This window comes from Bos indicus x Bos taurus, chromosome 4 (genome assembly GCF_003369695.1).
Source record: "Bos indicus x Bos taurus breed Angus x Brahman F1 hybrid chromosome 4, Bos_hybrid_MaternalHap_v2.0, whole genome shotgun sequence".
NCBI classification, from domain to species: domain Eukaryota; kingdom Metazoa; phylum Chordata; class Mammalia; order Artiodactyla; family Bovidae; genus Bos; species Bos indicus x Bos taurus.
This window is the reverse complement of record NC_040079.1, coordinates 95,637,828-95,661,085: the sequence shown is the minus strand read 5'-3', so window position 1 is coordinate 95,661,085 and position 23,258 is coordinate 95,637,828. Positions and strand designations below refer to the sequence as shown.

The 23,258-nt window shown below is 37.3% G+C and overlaps 1 protein-coding gene and 1 non-coding gene across 2 annotated transcripts in view; one reads left to right on the top strand and one right to left on the bottom strand.

The window, feature by feature from the left end:
• MEOX2 (mesenchyme homeobox 2) overlaps nucleotides 1-23,258 on the bottom strand; it is a 76,014-nt gene that overhangs the window by 42,723 nt on the left and 10,033 nt on the right. The gene's annotated exons all lie outside the window — the stretch shown is intronic.
• TRNAN-GUU lies at nucleotides 14,216-14,289 on the top strand. The gene has a single exon. It is a non-coding gene; the product is annotated as a tRNA-Asn (tRNA).

Genomic DNA, 23,258 nt, shown 5'->3' with positions numbered 1-23,258 from the left:
ACTGTCAGTGACACAACAGTTTTCTCAATTCCAGGTTCAAAATCCTTAAAGGATTGTGATTCCGGTTTTTCTTCATCCCACACAACCCACTAGTCACACTCTTTGTGTAATTTTCCTCTGAGAAGGCAAATAACACCCTGAGTCCGGTTTGGCATTTCACACTGATTACCACAACCACCAATTAGCCTAACACACTAGATAAGTATCTGAATTTGCTTTTACTCTGCCTATAAAACTATGTTCCTGTTTTGTCAAGGTAGGGACCATATGTTCAAATGATACTGATCTCAGTACTCTATCCCAAGAACATTTTAAACTAGGTCCATCTCTTGTGAATGCAATTATTCATAAGACATTTGCTGAATGCTTCCTATGTGCCAGTAACTGTGCTGGGCACAGTAGAGAACACGAAAATGAGTAAAAATTCTTCCTGCCCCTGAGAAGCTCACAGCATTGGGGAGGGTTGGGCTGCAGAGGGTGGAGAGAGAGAGGGAGAGAGAGAGAAAAAAAAAAAAACCACGGATGCCAATTATACTCTTCTTTGTACTTTATTGTAGTTATGAACTATGAAATACAAAATCAATCATTCTGAAAAAAATAAAACAATACACTAAAGAGGGTAGGGCATAGGTATTTCCACAGTGATTTGAAAAGAGAAGAGAAGCATTCAGTCTGTTTGATTTTAGTTAAGCGGGAACCTGCAGAAGGCAGAGGTGAGCCAGATTTGGAAATGGGGAAGAGTCTGCCTAAAGAGAAACCAAGAATTACATTACGATCAGAGTGGACAAAGGACTGAGAAGGAGGACGATGACTGTGCCAGGAACACCAAATACCTCCAAGTGCTGGAAACGAGTATGTGAGGCAAGAAGGGATTTGAAACCAGGGCCTGTGAGAGACTTCAATTTTCATGCTGAGTGTTTTCCCTTACTGAAAGCCATTCATGGTTTTAAAGCAATGGGAGTAAAAGATTTGTTCTGAATGTCTAATTCTGGTATTTCTAAATGAAATATGACATACATGTCCTCTATGTATGTGTATGCATGTGTGCTCAGTCATGTCTGATGCTTTGCAACCATGTGAACTGTAGCCCAGCAGGCTCCTCTATCCATAGGATTTTCCAGGCAAGGATACTGGAGTGGATTGCTGCTTCCTCCTCCAGGGGATCTTCCTGACCCAGGGATTGAGCCCACATCTGTGAAAATCTTCATGCTCCTGTTCAGAGCAATTAAAATCAGGGATGATTTAATACACCACCATTAATGGTAGTGTGTGGTAGACATTGAACAAAAACCAATCAATTAATTTGAGCATGAATTTGGTGATCAACGATGGTAAGTTATTGTCTCTGGTAAAATTCCAATACAATATCATTTCTAATCACTAAAAAAGAGAAATTCTTTAAGAATATAATGTAATTTTACACATTCTTGATGTTGATATAATAGTAATGGCTACCCTTAAGTTGTGCTTATTAAGTACCAGGCTGTATTCTAAGTACCTACATTTACTGATTTAATTAATCCTTCAAGAACAAAGAAACTGAGGCACAGAGAGCTCCAATAACACATTCAAGGTCACATGGCCAACAAGGCCAAAGCTAGGGTTTAATCCTGATGATTCTTCCTCCAGATTCTGTGCATTTAGCCATTGTACAAAACAATCCTGTCCAAATACTCCATTTTGAGCCATATCAAAAGAGGTCCTACTGAAAGAAATGCAAAATAAGGAGGGAAAAAAAAACACCTGAGCAACATTTAATGACTTAAACCTTTCCCATATAAAAACTCCAAAGCCAAATAGTTTCAAAATTCTCAAGGTTTTCAACTACAGATAACCACATTATTAATAAACTGACATGATTACTAGGTAATTTTGCTGCCCCAACATAAGCCCAACATTAACAAGCATATCTTGGGAAGAAGGAATGATCTAGAATCCATCCACTGATAAACTCAGCAGGTTTTCAGTCTTAGATTCTGCCAACAAGGGACCTAAACAGCTTGCAAAACACTATGTTTAATAGTGTGATGTCTCAATCTCTGGGTCAGGAAGATCCTCCGGAAGTAGAAATGGCAACCCACTCCAGTATTCTTGCCTGGGAAATCCCATGTACAGGAGCCTGGTAGGCTATAGTCCAAACCGTTGCCAAGAGTCAGACACGACTAAGTGACTGTGTGCATGCATGGGTGCATTTACTCTTAAGTATGACGATAGGATATTAGGCTTTCACTTTGAACATAGAAACATCTCAGCAACTGACTCATTTTCTTTTGATTTTTTTCTGAAAACTTGTTTTCAAATGCAGTTATGTTTTTTTTTTTTCTCTCTCTCTCTCTCTTTTTAACTGCTTAAAAGAAACTGTGGTAGGTGAAATTAGTTGTAACCGGGTATTCTTAGGATGGCTCTTTAGAACCTTGCCATTCATTGTAAAACTCCTATGGAATTACTCATGTTCCCCAAATACTCTTAAGTAATTTACAATATTTTCAACAAAATGTATGTGGCATAAAAACATGGAACTTATGTTGTGACATCCTTTGTAAACACCAGTCATGGAAGCAGAACTTCTATCCTCAGCCAAAAGAACTAGCTCTTATTTGGAAGGCAGCACTGACAACTTCTCTTTGGAAAAGAAAATATATACTGTGAGTATAAACTGTATCATGGCCTCTATAGAAAGTTAAATAAACATATTTTTAATATAATAAGATATCTTAAAGAACTCCCAAGCCATTGTGATGTTTTATTAAATTAACTTAAAAATTTTGAGATTACTGATTAACATTCAGGCATAAATAACACTAGGAAATTCCACGTACTCTTTACCCAGTTTTACCAAATGATAATCTTGCAAAAGTAGAGCACAGAATCACAATCAGGATGTTGGCACTGAAACAATCAAGATTCAGAATGTTTCCATCTCGCATATTACTCTTTTGCAGCCACACCCAATGCTCTCTGGGCTCCACCCCCTCTTTATTTCTAGCAACCACTAATCTGGCCACCTACTGCGAAGAGCTGACTTATTGAAAAAGACCTTAATGCTGAGAAAGACTGAGGGCAGGAGGAGAAGGGGGAGACAGAGGAGGAGATGGTTAGATGGCATCTCTAACTCAATGGACATGAGTTTGAGCAAGCTCCAGGAGATGGTAAAGGACAGGGAAGCCTCACAAGCTGCATTCTAGCAAAGAGTTGGAGAGAGTTGGAGGTTGCAAAGAGTTGGAGACGACGACTTAGTGACTAAACAACAAAGCTCCTCTATTTCTATAAATCTGCCTATATTATATACTTGAAATAATACAATATATAACCTTTGGGATAACTGTTTCATTCACCATCATTCTCTGTAGATTTATCCAACGAGGTGAAATTCATCAATACCTCCTCTTTAAGTGCCAACCCTTTTAATAGGGGCTTTCACAGAGCAAAAGTCTTTTCGCTTGAGTACAGCAGTTGCTGTATTGAAGTATTTTGCTCTGTGAGGTTACCCCTTTTCTGAACCTTTGCCAGACTTTTGTCAGAGCTTTTTTGTTTGTTTGTGTTTGTTGGTGTTTTGAGATTGCTGTCTTCTTCAACTCCATACCTGGGACACAGGAGGCAAATGCCAACTCAGGGACCTGATTACCATGTCATTTTTTGGTGTCAAAGTCTCTTGCCATTCTACCTTCCTTTCTCTACCTTTCAGAATCTTCTAAGGTTTCTTTTTATCTACAGAGTCCAGTATTTTCAGCTGTACTTAATGGAATGAATAGACAAAAGTACATCTAGTGTATCTTTCTGGAAAGAAGCCCCCAAATTTATTTTTAATCTATAAACTTATTTAGAAACTATGTATGCAATGTTATTTTAAAATGTGAGTGATATAGAAACATAACATTGCGTCTTTTCTGCCAGCAATTTCCATATGTTTATTTTCAAATATAGGGATTAGTAGTAGGAGAAAAGGAAAAGAACTCTTACTCTCCTGCGTGGAATGCAGATTTCATACTTATGTTAGCTGTCAAAGTATGAATAATGTCTAGACTCAGAATTTTTAATTCAGAGTAAAGCGAATCAAGATTATTTATTTTTAAAACTTTTGTGCAGTTTAGGTCCTTCGTTCTCTTTCTACAGTTGATTCCGGTATTTATTTTATCAAATAAAATAAGTGTTCTTTTATCAAATACTTAAAATAGAAGCTCTGTGTCAGACCCTATGCTGTACACTTGAAGCTCATGGCTCAATCTCTGCCATTAAGGTTAGGAGATATGGGTTAATACATAATTTTAATGCAAGTAATTCATTCAAAAATAAAGGGTGCACAATAAGGTAAGAGACTATTGAGAGGAAGGAAGTAAATACTGTTTCTAGGCTTGTTAAGGATGACTTGAAGGAGGAAGTGACTTCTAGGCTGAGTCCTAAAGAATGAGTGGAATTTCTGTAGATGTAGAAATAAGAGTATTTCAGACAAAGAAAACAGCAAGAACCAAAGTTTACAAACAAAAAAGAGCACAGAATACCCTTCCCTTTGGAAAGCAATTCTCTTCTGGGACTGAAGCCTAGCACATGGAGAATGCTGCAATGCTGGTGAAAAAACATTGGCAAGACAGTGTGGGCTACAAGTGTATTATATTAATTTGAGGGTTGTAATCAGGGCAGGATTAGGTGGCTGTGCCTTTTGAGCAAGAACCTGACCTTATTCTTTAGATTCTCCTCATCCTTCTGGCCCTACCCTTTTGCCCCAAGGATTTCTCAATTTAGGCACTAGTGACCTTTGGACAAGGCAATTCCTTGTTGGGGGCACTGTCCTATGCATTGGGAGATGTTTAGTAGTATCCTCAGCTGCTAAACAGATACCAATAACATTTCACCTTCCTTCAAGTTGTGACAGCTATATTTCTCTCTGTACTGCCAACTGATTCCTTGAGGACAAAAATGAGCCTGGTTTGAAAATAACTAATCCCATTGTACAGGAAACAGGGATCAAGACCATTCCCATGGAAAAGAAATGCAGAAAAATAAAATGACTGTCTGAGGAGGCCTTACAAATAGCTGTGAAAACAAGAGAAGCGAAAAGCAAAGGAGAAAAGGAAAGATATAAGTATCTGAATGCAGAGTTCCAAAGAATAGCAAGGAGAGATAAGAAAGCCTTCCTCAGAGATCAATATAAAGAAATAGAGGAAAACACCAGATTGGGAAAGACTAGACATCTCTTCAAGAAAATTAGAGATACCAAGGGGACATTTCATGCAAAGATGGGCTCAATATAGGACAGAAATGGTATGGACCTAACAGAAGCAGAAAATATTAAGAAGAGGTGGCAAGAATACACAGAAGAACTATACAAAAAAGATCTTCATGACCCAGATAATCACGATGGTGTGATCACTGACCTAGAGCCAGACATTCTGGAATGTGAAGTCAAGTGGGCCTTAGAAAGCATCACTAAGAACAAAGCTAGTGGAAGTGATGGAATTCCAGTTGAGCTATTCCAAATCCTGAAAGATGATGCTGTAAAAGTGCTGCATTCAATATGCCAGCAAATTTGGAAAACTCAGCAGTGGCCTCAGGACTGGAAAATGTCAGTTTTCATTCCAATCCCAAAGAAAGGCAATACCAAAGAATGTTCAAACTACCACACAATTGCATTCATCTCACACACTAGTAAAGTAATGCTCAAAATTCTCCAAGCCAGGCTTCAGCAATATGTGAACTGTGAACTTCCAGATGTTCAAGCTGGTTTTAGAAAAAGCAGAGGAACCAGGGATCAAATTGCCAACATCTGCTGGATCATGGAAAAAACAAGACAGTTCCAGAAAAACATCTATTTCTGCTTTATTGACTATGCCAAAGCCTTTGACTGTGTGGATCACAATAAACTGTGGAAAATTCTGAAAGAGATGTGAATACCAGACCACCTGACCTGCCTCTTGAGAAACCTATATGCAGGTCAGGAAGCAACAGTTAGAACTAGACATGGAACAACAACATTCCTCCAAAGAGGAAAATGAGTATGTCAAGACTGTATATTGTCACCCTGCTTATTTAACTTATATGCAGAGTACATCATGAGAAACGCTGGAAGAAGCACAAGCTGGAATCAAGATTCCCGGGAGAAATATCAATAACCTCAGATATGTAGATGACACGACCCTTATGGCAGAAAGTGAGGAGGAGCTAAAAAGCCTCTTGATGAAAGTGAAAGAGGAGAGTGAAAAAGTTGGCTTAAAGCTCAACATTCAGAAAACTAAGATCATGGCATCCGGTCCCATCACTTCATGGGAAGTAGATGGGGAAACAGTGGAAAACAGTGTCAGACTTTATTTTTTTGGGCTCCAAAATCACTGCAGATGGTGACTGCAGCCATGAAATTAAAAGACGCTTACTCCTTGGAAGGAAAATTATGACCAACCTTTAGCATTGAAAAGCAGAGACATTACTTTGCCAACAAACATCCGTCTAGTCAAGCTATGGTTTTTCCAGTGGTCATGTATGTGAGAGTTGGACTGTGAAGAAGGCTGAGCGCCGAAGAATTGATGCTTTTGAACTGTGGTGTTGGAGAAGACTCTTCAGAATCCCTTGGACTGCAAGGAGATCCAACCAGTCCATCCTAAAGTAGATCAGTTCTAATGAGGTGGATGAAACTGGAGCCTATTATACAGAGTGAAGTAAGCCAGAAGGAAAAACACCAATACAGTATACTAACGCATATATATGGAATTTAGAAAGATGATAACAATAACCCTGTGTACGAGACAGCAAAAGTGACGCTGATGTATGAACAGTCTTATGGACTCGGTGGGAGAGGGAGAGGGTGGGAAGATTTGGGAGAATGGCATTGAAACATGTAAAATATCATGTATGAAATGAGATGCCAGTCCAGGTTCAATGCACGATACTGGATGCTTGGGGCTAGTGCACTGGGACGACCCAGAGGGATGGTATGGGGAGGGAGGAGGGAGGAGGGTTCAGGATGGGGAGCACATGTATACCTGTGATGGATTCATTTTGATATTTGGCAAAACTAATACAATTATGTAAAGTTTAAAAATAAAATAAAATTAAAATTACAAAAAAAAAATAAATAAATAAAGTAGATCAGTCCCGGTTGTTCACTGGAAGGACTGATGCTAAAGCTGAAACTCCAATACTTTGGCCACCTCATGTGAAGAGTTGACTCATTGGAAAAGACTCTGATGCTGGGAGGGATTGGGGGCAGGAAGAGAAGGGGACAACAGAGGATGAGATGGCTGGATGGCATCACCGACTCGATGGACGTGAGTTTGAGTGAACTCCGGGAGTTGGTGATGGACAGGGAGGCCTGGTGTGCTGCAGTTCATGGGGTCATAAAGAGTCGGACACGAGTGAGTGACTGAACTGAACTGAACTGAACTGAATCCCATTTTAAAGTTCTTGCACTGTGCCTGATACATTGTCAGTACTCACTGAAGAGTACTTAAATCAATGTTCATACTTGCATGTAAAAAATGAGTAAGGAAACATTACGGTAAACTGGAAAGGGATTCTTGTTAGATACAGGTGAAAAAAACAGCATTTTTAATCTAAGAAATTAGGTTAAGGAAAATATAAGCAGTTGCTCAGAATGTAAAATTGATAGTCTTTGTTAACTAATACAGGAATGATTTTCCTATAGTAAGTGGTTTATCTTCTTTCCTTATCAGACTTTCATAATCTGTAGCTGAGATCTGGAGCTATTAGCATGCTTTGAGAGAGGAATATTCAAATTATTTCCATTTCACTCTTAATTGATGAGCACATTAACACATTCATTAAACTGACTCAGTCAAATAGGCACCTACATAATATATATGGGACCTGGGCTTTAGACTTTTCCCTTTAAAATCAACCATGTGCTCAATTGCTCAGTTGTATCCAACTCTTTGTGACCCCATGGATATAGCCCAACAAGTTCCTCTGTCCATAGGATTTCCCAGGCAAGAATACTGGAGTGGATTGCCATTTCCTTCTCCAGGATCTTTCTGACCCAATGATCAAACCACTGTCTCTTGAATCCCCTGCACTGGTAGGCAGATTCTTTACCACTGAGCCACCTTGGAAGCCCCATTTTTTTTTTTTTTTAAAGTACAGCACTTTGCCAATGGGAGGCACTCAATATGCACATTATAAATGACCAAACGACTAAACAACTCAGGGAGATGAATCAATCATCCTAAAAATATGATCAACCATTTCAAAGTGGCTTCCTTGAACGGGTTTTCCATTTATAGCTGAGCAAACACACACGGTTCCGGGTGTAACACAGAACGCATTTACTATATGGCTGCCAATGATTAGGGCGGTGCTCTATAGCCACAAAAGTTGTTCTCTAAAAGAACCTAATGTCACAAAACCTGAGCCTGTGGTTTTGGCATCATTAGCACTCTATCCCCTTGAGCTAATTGACAAATTTCACAGTAACAGATAATGACTGGCTGGGGTAGCAGATACAGATGCTACTACCACCATAATTATATTTAATCATATAACATGAGATAGCATTATGCAATGGAAAGAGTCACATTCAATGCGGTAAAATCAAATAATCTTGTAGTTAGAATTTTGCATAGTTAACCATTTCATATTTATTTTAGGCAAAACAGCCCTTACACCCTGGAATAAAAATGGAGAGCATGACTGCTCCTCCACACTAAACTTCAGTAGTCTTTTTTTTGGTGTTGACTAAGGAAATCTGGAACGGAAAATCAACACCACTACTGCTATTTGCCTTCTGGATTATTTTTGAAAAGGAAAAATAAAGTCAACCAAAGACTATTATTTAGAAAATTCTATATTTAGCAACTTTGAGTTCTTCATGAAAGAGTCCCATATTAATACATAATACTTGTTCCTTAAGGAAAGGCTTGACTTTTAGTGTTCTTCAGTTTTCCAGTTTCTTAAATTAAAAGCAATTAAGCAGATATGGAAAGAAATCTTGAATCAACTCTATAATCGATAAGGTGGATATATTAGCTTGTTCCTATAGCATGAGGGGAATATCAGCTGTACAATATTCCAAAGAGAGTTTAACTGTCAGCAGAATAGAACTGGAGAATGATACTGGATTCTAAATAAAGGAGTAAAGATAGGATTGGAAATTAAACATATTTTGTAGTTGCCAGGCAATATAATTTTTCAAGGTTGAGTAATGCATTAATTCCCTATAGGAATAAGCAGACTTTTAGTTTCCATAGTTTTATAAGCCAAATTTTGATATTTTTGGCTTAAAACAATTGGAGCAAGCCCCCATTCCTTCAACATTTTTCCACATCCTCTTTAATATCCACACAGTGCAGGGACTGAGTATTTTTGGTAATTTATTTATATTTCATCCTGAGATTTATAAAGAATGAAATGACTCCAAGAGATTTATCATTTAATGTCCTGCATATGAAAATATAAAAACACAGTTCCATTAAACCAATCAATGATTACCATAAATAGAAAGTAATAGCCTAATGGACAATGAATTCTTCACCTTCTGCAGGTCAAGGTATTATCTTCTAAGGTATTATCAATACTGCAGGAGTAGAAGCCCTAGAATTAAAAGGCCTCTATACCTTCTTATCAAATAATTGAGAAATATAAATTGCTCAAGCCTTGGATATACTAAAGCAGTGTTCATTTCCACATTTATAAATAACCAAAGCTAAACCTGTGGATAGAAAATCAACTTTCCTATTGCAATTCCCAATGACTGAGGTTGCACAGAGCATAGTGGTATGGCACTCTTTCATAGCTAGAAACTGTATTTTGTTTAAAAGTATCAGGACTCTCTGAAAACCAATGTAATTTTAAGTTTATTGATAATAAGGTGATAGGTAGAAAGATTCAATTTTAGAAACAATGAAATGAAAGAAGAACTCTCATCTTGGTGCCAAATCTGTTTGATGTCAGTCAAGAATAATGTCGACAGTAACCTTAAAAATACCTTATTGGCATAGCACTAAATTTATTTCTAAAAGGTAAAATAAACGCGCAAGTTTTCTGGAGGCAGAGCCATTATAAATAGCTGCACAGTGTGGGCATCCGTAAATTAGTCACAGATTACTGGAAGGCAGGCAGTGAGAAGCCTGAGCAATGGCACAATTTCAGCCACTGGGCTACTGGCACACACAAAGCAACTCACTGTCTTCGTATGCCCAGTTACACGCTGGGCCCTTATCTATCTGAGATCTACGTGTGTATGTATTTATATGTATGTAGGCATCTACCTATGTATCTATCACCTGAGTCAAGAGGTTTCTCAACCTTGAGATAAAGTTTTTAGTTCAAACAAAAAAATGTAATCTGGATCAAGTATGTCTTGCTTCTTCTTTTTTGCTCTTGCAGTATTATAATTGCTAAAACAAATATCAACCACAGCAATTTGTGCTCACAGAGCTACATATAAATGACACAAATTAAGAGAAATTTGCTGTTTCTGGGACTTCCTTGGTGGTCCAGTGGTTATGCATTCACTTTGCCATGCAGAGGACGAGGGTTTGATCCCCGGTTGGAGATCTAATATCCCACATGCCTCAGGCGACAGTCCAAATCCTAACTACTAAACCCATGTGCCACAGCTAGAGAGCCCCTGCTGCAATGAAAGACCCGGCAGCACTCAGCAAAGATCAGTGTGATACAACGAAGACCCTATGCAGAAATACATAAATACTGTTTTTTAAAAGAGAGAAAATTGCTGTTCCTGAGACAAATAAATTTCTTGATTATAAATAATGAACACAAAATCTAAGGAAAATAGCAATGTATAACCCTTTTAAATTTAATCTGTAAATACACTTGGGTTTTCTTATCTCCTTTGTATTTTATTTGCTTTTTGGTCTCTCTAAGGAGCTCTAAAATTTTGCTTCTTTTGTTCTGCCTCTCACTAGACTTCATATTTTACTAGTGATCTCCTTGTTAGACTACATGTGCATTTACTTTAAAGTAACCCATTTATTTTGACTGAGATAAACAAGAATAAAATACAGGTCTGGATTTCTCTGAAATTAAATAAGCAAGCAAACAAACAGAAAAGCCCTCAGTGATGGATGCTTGATGTTTAATCTTTAACCAAGACCCTGACTTTCTAATATACATTCTTACACAAGGATCAATTGCCATTTGATTTAAAGGAGAAAATGAAATAGTCTAAAGAAAAAATAACAATAGGGCTAATTCAGTTGAGGGTCATGGACCTCCAGATTCTTCAATTTTCCTCTTCTAATGTCCTAGGATTCCACAATTCAGGCTTCAACTTATGAAGTTTTCAAGGGCCTTCCAGAGTTTATTCTTGGCTTCATCTCTGCACTTCTGCTGAACGTCAGGTCTGAAGTTTGTTTGAATTCCTGCTCTGTGGAGACCCGCTGGACTTTCTAGCAGGTGTGAAGACCCCATGGCTCCTTCTGTTGCATCTCATTCCACTTATTAAATTAAATACTTTATCTTGGAGGATGAAGCAAAAGTGACTTTCGTGTTTCCTGGCAGTCTCCTGCTTCAAAGAACTTAATAGTGATTTGTTTATTTCAGAGGAAATGGAGACCAGTCAGTGATGACAGATTTATTAGTTAAGTGGACATCACACACAAAAAATCCTTTTCTTACAGTTCAGGATTTCTTCTAAGTACACTCTGAATGCTGAAGACAATGTCATACATTTTGGCAAATCAAACCCATGTGATTCAATAATAGTCAAATTTGTGAACTGATGTGACTTCTTCCACATACATTTCCAGAATAACTTAAAGAAAAGAAAATGAGCAAAGAAAGCTATTACCCTAAACTAAGAGGGAAAAAAGCACCCTGATGAATTGGTAACACTGAATATGTTTTGGAAGATAACTAAAGGAATATTAAAGCAAAATGTGATAAAATAAAAGGATTCAAATAAGATGCCTGGAACTGAGAAAGAGCACTTGAAACACTGCTGCTGCTGCTGCTAAGTCGCTTCAGTCGTGTCTGACTCTGTGTGACCCCATAGATAGCAGCCCGCTAGGCTCCTCTGTCCCTGGGATTCTCCAGGCAAGAACACTGGAGTAGGTTGCCATTTCCTTCTCCAATGCATGCAAGTGAAAACTGAAAGTGAAGTCGCTCAGTCATGCCCGACTCTTAGCGACCCCATGGACTGCAGCCTACCAGGCTCCTCCGTCCATGGGATTTTCCAGGCAAGAGTACTGGAGTGGGGTCCATTGCTTTCTCTGCTTGAAACACTGGGAAACCCTCAAATTCTAGATCAGGAAGTCAATTCAAGCATAACAACACTATAGATTTAATTCTTACATTAACCACTGATAAAATATATATTAATGTTTAAATTTTCAGGGTAAATATGAAGTATAGGCATCAACTTCAGAATGGCCCAAATTGTTCCTCTTCCATGAATGACCAATTTTACCAGGAAATAAATGTCAAGTAAGGCAGATACTGGGATCCCATTGATGGAAATTCTATCCCTTCTAGATTCAAGTAAAAGAAATCAGCTAACTAGCACATAGTATTTAGTCAAAACAAAAATAGACAGTGGTAATTAAATGATAATATTGCCAGTCTGGAGAAGATTATAGCAATAAGAAAAAGTTACTGAGTTGGAAGTTGTTAGCCCCAGCTCTACATACGTTATTTTAGCGATGCCACTTTCTGAACCTCAATTTTCTCATCTTTGCTCACAAAGGTCTGTAGAGTCAAAGCTCTGGCTTTTCCAGTCGTCATGTATGGATGTGAGAGTCAGCTTTCAAACTTTGTGCTGGAGGAGACACTGGAGAGTCTCTTGGACAGCAAGGAGATCAAACCAGTCAATCTTAAAGGAAATCAACCCTAAATATTCAATGAAAGGACTGATGCTGAAGCTGAAACAACAATACTTTGGCCACTTGATGCAAAGAGCTGACTCTTTGGAAAGGACCCCAATGCTGGGAAAGGTTAAGGGCAGGAGAAGAAGGTGACAACAGAGGATGAGATGGTTGGATGGCATCATCGACTCAATGAACATGAGTTTGAACAAACTCTGAGTGATGGTGGAGGATAGGGAAGCCTGGCGTGCTGCAGTCCATGGGGTCACAGAGAGTCAGACACAATTAAGCAACCAAACAACAACAAGACTGAAAGGATGATTTTGATAATTTCTATAATCCCTTCCAAGTCTAACATTCTGTGAAGTTACTTGAATATGGTCTACAGGGAGGTCTTAAGAGCTTTCAAGATAAAGATGGAGAGAAATGCCAAGAAAGCCAAAGAAGGAAAACCAAGGAAAGACTAAAAGTCATTTCACATGTTCACAATATTCTACTAAAGTGAGCCTTTGAAATATGGGACAGCTAACAATCCACTCCAGTGTTCTTGCCTGGAGAATCCCAGGGACTGGGGAGCCTGGTGGGCTGCCGTCTATGGGGTCGCACAGAGTCGGACCCGACTGAAGCGACTTAGCAGCAGCAGCAGCAACAGTATCACAGTCCTGCCTAAAAATGTACTCCACAATGCCCTTCATGGACTTAATCCTTTCTTGCCTTATTAAGATAACATTAATATCCTGCCAAATATACTCCCAAATATATAGTTAGCCAGCTAGCAAAATCTTTCACCTTTCACTGTGATTTTATCAAACAATGTCCTGGGAATAAAATTTTTGAATTATAAAATTTAGCTATCTACAATCAATTACTACCTCTTGGTGCATAAAACAAAGGCATCCTTGAATCATAAAAATTAAGGATTTGGTTAAGAATGCCCTAGGGGCAGATTTTGTGCATGATCTCAGGGGCCCAAAACCTGCTTTGCATTTCATAGATCATTATTCATATTTTTCTCCCAGGATGACTTGATCCAGGTCATTGTTTAATAGATTTTCATGGGCTCATAACTTCAGAAAGCAGAAGTAAGAAGGGAGAGGAACAGGGAGGTTCATACATTTTCTGAAATCTTCTTGGACTTCTCCACATATTTTCATCATCTTTGCTACACCAATATTTCTTCTATCATATTGTTGCATCTGGTTGTTTCCGTCTTTGCCTTCCATGCTATGTTGTGGACCCTTCCAGAAACCTCAAGGTGTTCTATTCATCTTACTGTACCCACAGCACAGAACTAAGTCCCTAGCACAGAGTACCCATTTAGCGAATTATGTCTGAGTTTGTGAATTATGAGGCTACTGAAATACCTAAGGTATTGTGTGTGTCCTGTGTATTTCTGGGACCAGGGGGAGGATAGGCTATAATGTGATACTAATTACCATTTATTTTGTGTCTCTGTGGTGCAATCGGTTATCATGTTCAGCTGTTAACTGAAAAATTGGTGGTTCGAGCCCATCCAGGGATGCATCTCACCCTTTTGGGGTCCCTGGTGGCTCTGCAGTAAAGAATCTGCCTGCCAACGCAGGAGAACCAGGTTTTATCCCTGAGTCAGGAAGACCCCCTGGAGGTGAAAATAGCAACTCACTCTAGTATTCTTGCCTGGAGAATCCCATGGACAGAGGAACCTGGCAGGCTACAGTTCATGGGGTGGCAAAAAAATAGGACATGACTTAGTGACTAAACAACACCACCACCATTTATTCAGTCATCCTCTGGGTCATTTTTTTTTTAAAGGAATTCAGCTTTATCTAAAATACTAATACAGCTTCCTTAACAGGCAGTCGAAAATGAATTGTATTAGAAAAGGTAAAATGAGAATTTTTTGCATTTTGCTTTTCGTATTATAAGAGTAGAGAAAATATGAGAGTATTTATGTCTGATCACAATAAACTGTGGAAAATTCTGAAAGAGATGGGAATACCAAACCACCTGACCTGCCTCTTGAGAAACCTATATGAAGGTCAGGAAGCAACAGTTAGAACTGGATATGGAACAACAGACTGGTTCCAAATAGGAAAAGGAGTACGTCAAGGCTGTATATTGTCACCCTGCTTATTTAACTTATATGCAGAGTACATCATGAGAAACGCTGGACTGGAAGAAACACAAGCTGGAATCAAGATTGCTGGGAGAAATATCAATAACCTCAGATATGCAGATGACACCATCCTTATGACAGAAAGTGAAGGGGAACTAAAAAGGCTCTTGATGAAAGTGAAAGAGGAGAGCGAAAAAGTTGACTTGAAGTTCAACATTCAGAAAATGAATATCACGGCATCCAGTCCCATCACTTCATGGGAAATAGATGGGGAAACAGTGGAAACAGTGTCAGACTTTATTTTTTGGGGCTCCAAAATCACTGCAGATGATGATTGCAGCCATGAAATTAAAAGACGCTTACTCCTGGAAAGGAAAGTTATGACCAACCTAGATAGCATATTAAAAAAAAAAAAGGAAGAAAAGCAGAGACATTACTTTACCAGCAAAGGTCCGTCTAGTCAAGGCTATGGTTTTCCAGTGGTCATGTATGGATGTGAGAGTTGGACTGTGAAGAAAGCTGAGCGCCGAAGAATTGATGCTTTTGAACTGTGATGTTGGAGAAGACTCTTGAGAGTCCCTTGGACTGCAAGGCGATCCAACCAGTCCATTCTAAAGGAGATCAGTCCTGGGTGTTCATTGAAAGGACTGATGCTGAAGCTGAAACTCCAATATTTTGGCCACCTCATGCAAAGAGTTGACTCATTGGAAAAGACTCTGATACTAGGAGGGATTAGGGGCAGGAGGGAAGGGGACAACAGAGGATGAGATGGCTGGATGGCATCACCGACTCGATGGACGTGAGTTTGGGTAAACTCTGGGAGTTGGTGATGGACAGGGTGGCCTGGTGTGCTGAGATTCATGGGGTCACAAAGAGTGGGACATGACTGAGCTACTGAACTGAACTGAACTGAGACAGATATGAGACACAGAACTGAGGCACAACTATCTTGTGAATTAAATCCCTTTTTCTGCCTGCGACTCTTGTATAAAGCAGTCTCTCTCTCATTCAGCACCTCTTTAGGAAACAGTTAAATTGTGGAACCTCTTTATTCCACCCACTTTGAATAACATATTTAAATTTTCTATAGGTTTATTTTGACTTTCTCACAACCTGAGTTTTCAAGGTAAAACCATCCAACTTGGATTTCACCTATATATACTGTGTACTAACATCCATTCAACTACCTTATTGCATTCAACTGTCATACTTTAATTAAAGATGTTTTATTAAAAAAAAAAGAGATACTTTGCCTGTGCAGACTATTTATTCTAACTGGTCTTTATAAAAAATATAACCCATCATTACTGTGTCCATGGTAAAAGCACACTGTTTTTTAAACTGGGGAAAAAAGTAAAAAAAAAAAAAATTGCTATTAGTAATAGAGATTACCACATCCACACATTTACACACCAATGGCCACCAACATCTTATGAGCAAATTTTCAATATAAAAGTAAACTCATAAATTTCACTCACTGAAAATTACTAAAATGTTTTCCTTACTCGTCTTCTACACTGCCAATAAAACTTTATTACAAATTACATTTGGTCTGGCCTGATTCTGTTCCAAAACCTCTCAAAAAACAATGAGAGTTGCCTGGACACTTACATATGCTTGGCCCAGTACTGTAATGTGTTTTTTTTTTTTTTTTTTTTTGCGTTTCTAAGATGGTCTGAACACAATTGTTAATGTTTTTCTATACTTTCCTACATGAGCATACACTCTCAACTCATAAATTCTAACGTGAAAGTATCCCGCGGTATCTTGGCTTAATATGTAGTGTTAATATTGCCTTTTCTCCCACAGATCACTAGCAGTTCAAGTATCAATTAGTTACTAATTAATCTCTGTTAAAAATGAATCCTCTGATGACTAGTCCTGCTTTCCACATATTCAGAACTCTGCGGTTGGCAGCTTCATCGTGTGATGTATGGCTGCGGCCAAGCAGACCCAGATGGTTCACAGGACAGCTGTGAGTCTCCTTATACTTCAGTTTTCCTTGCATTTGCTCTTTTCAAATGCCAAGATGAATACTTTATCCTCATTTTCTTCCCCCAAAAAGTCTTGTCTAATGTGCTCTTTCAGTTTGTCAGCTACCTGACTTGAAATTCTGGAATTCATACCAGGGACTGTAAAAGATCAGATCTTGTGAGAGGCTTTGAAAGTCAGTAACTCTTTCTCATTAATTGCCACTGTCTGATTCTATTAAGTTTTCATACTTTCTCCCTGGAAAATCTAGCCTAATTCCTGGCATGTTCCCCACCCTTTCCCAGAAAAATGTTCTCCTCCCTATTCCTCAAGAGGCCTTCTGAAGAATCTCCCTAGTTGACCTTACATTTTTTAATATGCTTTCATTGTTTGTCTTCCCACTTCCAAAATTCTATTATTTTTTACATTTACATTCATCATATGTTGTCATTTGCTTTTTTAATTCTTCATTTACTTCATTTTAATTTACCACTGAACAATTGATTACTCTTTCAGTAGCTGAACAGAGTAGTAAAGCTGTCTAGATGCACTGCTCAATTAGACTTTTTAACAGATCAAAATGTTCTCTATCTGCACTGTTCAATACGTTAGCCAGCGTCCACATATGACTAGTGAGTATTTGGAATGTGTTTACTAATACAAAGGAACTGGTTTTTAAATTTAATTAATTTTAATTAATCAAAATTTAAATAGTCTTATATGGCTAGTACTACCATACTACACAGCACAGGAGACTAATATGATTATTGGTGATAAACACAGAAATGGGCATTTCTAGTAATTTTGTAATATTTTATTGAGCGACCATGTCTAAAAAAGCTCTCCATGTGAAGGAAAGGATAAGATTTAGAATACAGAGTCTCTGCCTCTCATAAATTTTCAACCTAGAAACAAGAATGTTCTATTGGTAGTTCTCAGTCTTGGCTATATGTTAGAATCAACTTGAGAGCTTTTTAAAAGTATCAGTGTTCAGATGAAATAACAAGCTACCTGAGATTTGTTTCAAAGTAATTGGGACAAGGCAAGGGAGGAGTAGAATGGCATAAATGAGTTAAGATGTGTCATGCGTTGACATATATTGAACATGATGGGCACCTGAGTGTTCGTTATATTATTATCTCTACTCTTTTATATTATGATTTTCTATTATAAATTTTTTTAAATTCCAGATCTACTCTAGAGTCACATAATCATAATCTATGAAGTATTAGAATTTTTTGAGAGTTCCCAGACCATTCCAATATATTAGTGTTGAGAGTTACTGGTCTGAATAAATTAACCTTATGCATGTGTGTGTGCTAAGTTCCTTCAGTCATGTCCAACTCTTTGCGACCCTATGGACTGTAGCCCACCAGGTTTCTCTGTCCATGGGATTCTCCAGGTAAGAATACTGGAGTGGGTTGTCATGCCGTCCTGTAGGGGATCTTCCCAAGCCAAGGATCAAACCCTGTCTCTTACATCTCCTGCACTGGTAGGTTGGTTCTTTACCAATCGTGCCACCTGGGAAACCCTAAATTAACCTTATGATACCAAGTTATCAAAAAGGTCCAGAAGCATGTAAAATCTGAGAGTTATTTTTCTTTATGAGTTGAAGGAATTATTAAAATAGAATCAGTGTCAGAGTCATGGATAATAGATTCTTAAACAATTATTAAAATGTTTTGCAGTATGGATTAATTTTACTTTTTTATAGAAATAAATGCTAATTTCCTTGGACAAGTAGTCTTGTTGCAAACTTTCTTTTCATGAGACAGTTCATGTGATGCATGACTAAACTCAAAACAAGTGAGATGATTTTTATTTAGCTTTCCCACTCCTCTGTCACTGTTCTTTTCCTTAATAGCCAGGCCACCTCATGTGTGGTCACTCGTCAGTGTCTTGGATCCAGATTCTCTAATCACATACCATTGTGTGATCTGCTTGGCCAGTTAGTTATACTCAAAGCAGAATGATACAGACTGAGGCATCATAGATTGAATCAGTGTCACTATATCAGGGTGCTCAGAAAAGGGACCTTACATTTCTTTTTTAAAATTCAGTCTACTTGAAAAATTAGAAAATAATCTATCTTCTTTTTCAAATCACCAACTATCTGTGCCACTATTCAATACTACAATACAGATTAATACTCCATATTTTCCCCGGCTGCCTGATAATTTCAAGTTCAATATAATTTTTTTGGCTTTGTTAAACGATATTTTAAGTACTATGATTACTTGGCTGTATGTAATGTGCAAAAGCTCAACAATTCATAGAATAGCTGCACAGAATGTTCAGAGAATCTCACATCTTACTCCCAAATAATGGAATGAGACATTCCTATATATTAGTTGACAGGAAATTGGCTTAATAATCACTGAATTATCAAAAATAAATGCATCTTACCTCTTAAAAGGTGGACAATTTTTGATGATTTATAAAGTTTCTTACAAATGTATGTTTCTATGCCTCATCAGTTGACAAATGGCAAATATATGCCATGTCATCAAAGGTATTTCACTTTAGACAGCATCCATAAAAGTCATTCAGAAACAAATACAGACAACTACTTAAAGTCAATATTCATTCAACTCCCTTATGGATTGGCCAATATTCATTCAACTCCCTTATGGATTGGCCAACAATCTTCTGAATTTGCCAACTACTAGAATCCTGGAACCGAGAATTTCAGAAAACCCCTGATATAGACAATTCATTCAACATTAATGAAGCATTTTCTATGCCCCAAATGGGATTTACCAAGCACTTCTGTGCACCTATCCTAATGCAAAATGCCACATTAAAAGATAAAGAAGGCAGACTTTTTCTTTGTGAATACATGTAATGCAAATCACAGACTAGAGACATGCGGAATAGGAACAGCAAAGAGAACCATGAGGCAAAATTTAACTGTGTTGTTATGCAGTATACAGACATTAATGTGGTAAGAGAAGTGCAATGATTAACTTAGAGTAGTATTGACCTGGGAAGTTGTCACAAGCTGTTTTTTAATGAAAATAATAAATATATATATAGGAAAAAGATGTTATAGGCTACAGGATCAAAATAAAAATCAATCTGGCAGGCAGCACAGAGCTAATTACACACACACATGCATAGATATACACAGGAGTACAACAAAACTAGTGAAATTCGAGTAAGATTAGCAAATTTTATCAAGATCAATTTCTGGTTATATTTTTGTATTATAATATTAACCCTGGGGAAAACTAAGTAAAGCACATTGAGATCCTTGTTTATTATTTCTTATAACTATATGTGATTATACAATTTTCTCAAAATAATAAACTATTAAAAAGAGGTAGACATAAACAAGTTTATTGAGGAAATACTGGTTTTAAAGAAACAAAAGCAAAATCAGTATCAGACCAATTGACCCAGCCGGTCAATAAAGCCTTAAATGATTGGGTTGGGAGACTGTTAGATGGAATGCAATTAACATATATCCCTAAATCCTAAGCAAACAAAATAAACATTGGATGGTAAGTAATATTAGCATTTCTTAACAAATAGAAGATGCAGAAAATCTTGTGGGAAAGGTTCTTGAATGAAACTATATGTATTTAGGTACTCACATTAGGAATTATCAGAAGATAGTCTTAAACTAACATTTCACACTGTATTTCAAAGATTAAATGAAAGATGACTTTGACAGAAAAAAACTGATATAAGTGTATCTATCCGATTATGTATATATTATATGTATGAGATTATGTTAGACGTTTAATTGTTTGTAATATATAATTTATATTAGATATAGATGATATTAAACAAAACGTGACTGCACACAAGAAGCAGCACAAGTAAAATCTAGTGTTGTATCATCGGCAACTATTAGCCACTCCATGCATACTCATCAAAGCCTATAATTAAACATTCGTACTGTAAGTACAGAATACTTTCAGTTTAATGCAGAATTTCAAGAAGACAAATGACAAAGTCCAAGTATTATTATATGTTGAATAAAGGATTTCATTAGGGAAGAATGAACAGAAGTAAATACATTGACAACAGAGAGCTACATCAGAAATCCTTGGGGGAAAACAAAATTAAGTGCAAGAAACATCGAAGTAGGAATACGAAGAAAATATAGAAAATAAGGAATGGTAAGCAATAGAGTGGATTTGGGCTTAGCTGTGCAGGAAAAAGCAACATGACTGAGTTTTGAAGTTAAGTCTGCTGGAAAAGGAGTGGAAAATCATCAAACTAGGTAGAAGAGTAATTATTTATTTTATTTTGGCAACAGAGTTATATGTAGATAAAAGAGGGTAAAAAAAAAATTCTTGGAAGAACTAACTGTGTATTTTAATTTTGTTTTTGAGGGTCTAGTAAGAATGGCAACCCACTCCAGTGCTCTTGCCTGGAGAATCCCAGGGACGGGGGAGCCTGGTGGGCTGCCGTCTATGGGGTCGCACAGAGTCGGACACGACTGAAGCGACTTAGCAGCAGCAGCAGCAACAAGAATTAAGGATCTGGAATTACTATTAGAGTTCAGTGTTAGAGTGTTCCAGAGGTTATGTGGTTCTCTGCATTGGGGATGAGCAGATGGGTCTGGTGTTTACAGACTGTGGGGCAGACGAGTGTCGGCAGAACTGGAGGAGAAACAGGGAAGGTATGCCTGCTTAGCAAAGGCAAAAAATGGCCAATTATTAACATTCGTTAGCATATTCTGGGAAAAAAGATTGTATTCAATTAAAAAATAAGATCAATACTTATTTTTAAATGGAGTTAGATTTAAGACGTGAGACAAGGGAAAGTTGTGTGGTGTCTACCTGTAGTTATTTATGACTTTCAATACAAAATGCAAATATAGGTAAAGTCCAACTAAACAAAATCTATTAGTAGCACATTAAACATTTTAAAACAGGAAACAGAGTCTTCAGTTCACAAATGGCTATCCAAAATATGATTCCATTTACATAAATACCTATTACTTATAAACATCATATAACAAAGTCCATCAGCACACTACCAGATATTAAACTTTAAAATGCTATGGTTCATTGTATGAGGTATCAAAAATATACAGGGATAATGGTAACCCATAGCAAGAACTATGCCATCATAAAACTAAGAAAGAAGCTAAAAAAGAATAACAGTGTTCATATTCATAAAACAGTAAAAAAACAACCAAGGTAATCATAAATCCAGATTCAGAGAGAGGTAGCTTACACCCAGGTAAAGCATTTTGTCAAATACACTTTTATTAGCTCAAAAGCAGTAGCCAACATTTCAAATGATGCTGTAACTTACTTTTATTGGGAAAACTAAAAACTTAAGGTTTCAAAATAGGATAGGAGATTTTCCTTTTAAGGGCACTAGGCTGAATGAAGTCAGGATATGGAAGTTCAGCTGGCACTACTTGGCTGAACTGACAGACATTACTTCACTTCACTGGGTGCACTCTCTCATCAAAAAATGCACTCATTGAACTGGGTGGTGGCTCGGGTCCCTTCCAGTGTCTTGATCATTCTAATCACCTGTTGAAACATTATAGATTATAAGTCAGTAAGAAGACTGACAAATCAAGCCTACCCTGATAGCCAAGAGGAACGAAATAGCTGATGCAGTCAGCCCTTTCTTGTCACCTCTGTGTATGACTGAACATTTAATGTTTTGTTCTTCTCCATGTACCTGCTCTCTGCCCTTCCATGGTCTAGAAGAGAAACAATCACTAGTCCTTTGAAACTCTCATTTTAGGAATTAAACTGCTGTTAGTCTAAGAATTTTGAAAGACTTAGCTCTGGACATTTAGAATTTTAATACAGTATCTGATTTCACTATTTATTCAAAAGCAACTGCCACAGACCATCATATATAACAATATAAAATTTCTCTGAAATATATATCTGAATTTCCCCACATTAAACTGCAGGCCTAGAAGAGGTGAGTAAGCTGCATAGAATGAAACTAGCTAATCCCCCACAACTTACAACTTGGGGGGAGTTTTGCACTCTATTGCCTCAACCTAAGCAGTACTTCTCAACAATTTATTAAATATAAGTAAATTCACAAACAAATAAATATTTGCTTTGAAAAAAGAACTTACCACTATTATAAAACTGTCCTTTTGTATTTAATGTGAGATATAATACAGTTTTATGGGGTTTTTTTTAAAGTATTTGCATATTTGTCATTCATGAGGGTCTCCTAATGGAACCACTCAAAGTAACAATGGGCTTATTAACAATATTAACATATTGTTAATATTACATATTTACAATATTATAATTGAAATATTATAATTACAATATTATTACATATTGTTAATCTAATATTAACAATATGTAAATTCTCTCAGCAATGAACTTTATAACTCAGCAGAAAAATGTTCTGTCCAACTTCCTAGTTAACAATGGCAACAGACAACTGACATTTCATTGTCATATTTAAAAAACCTTTTG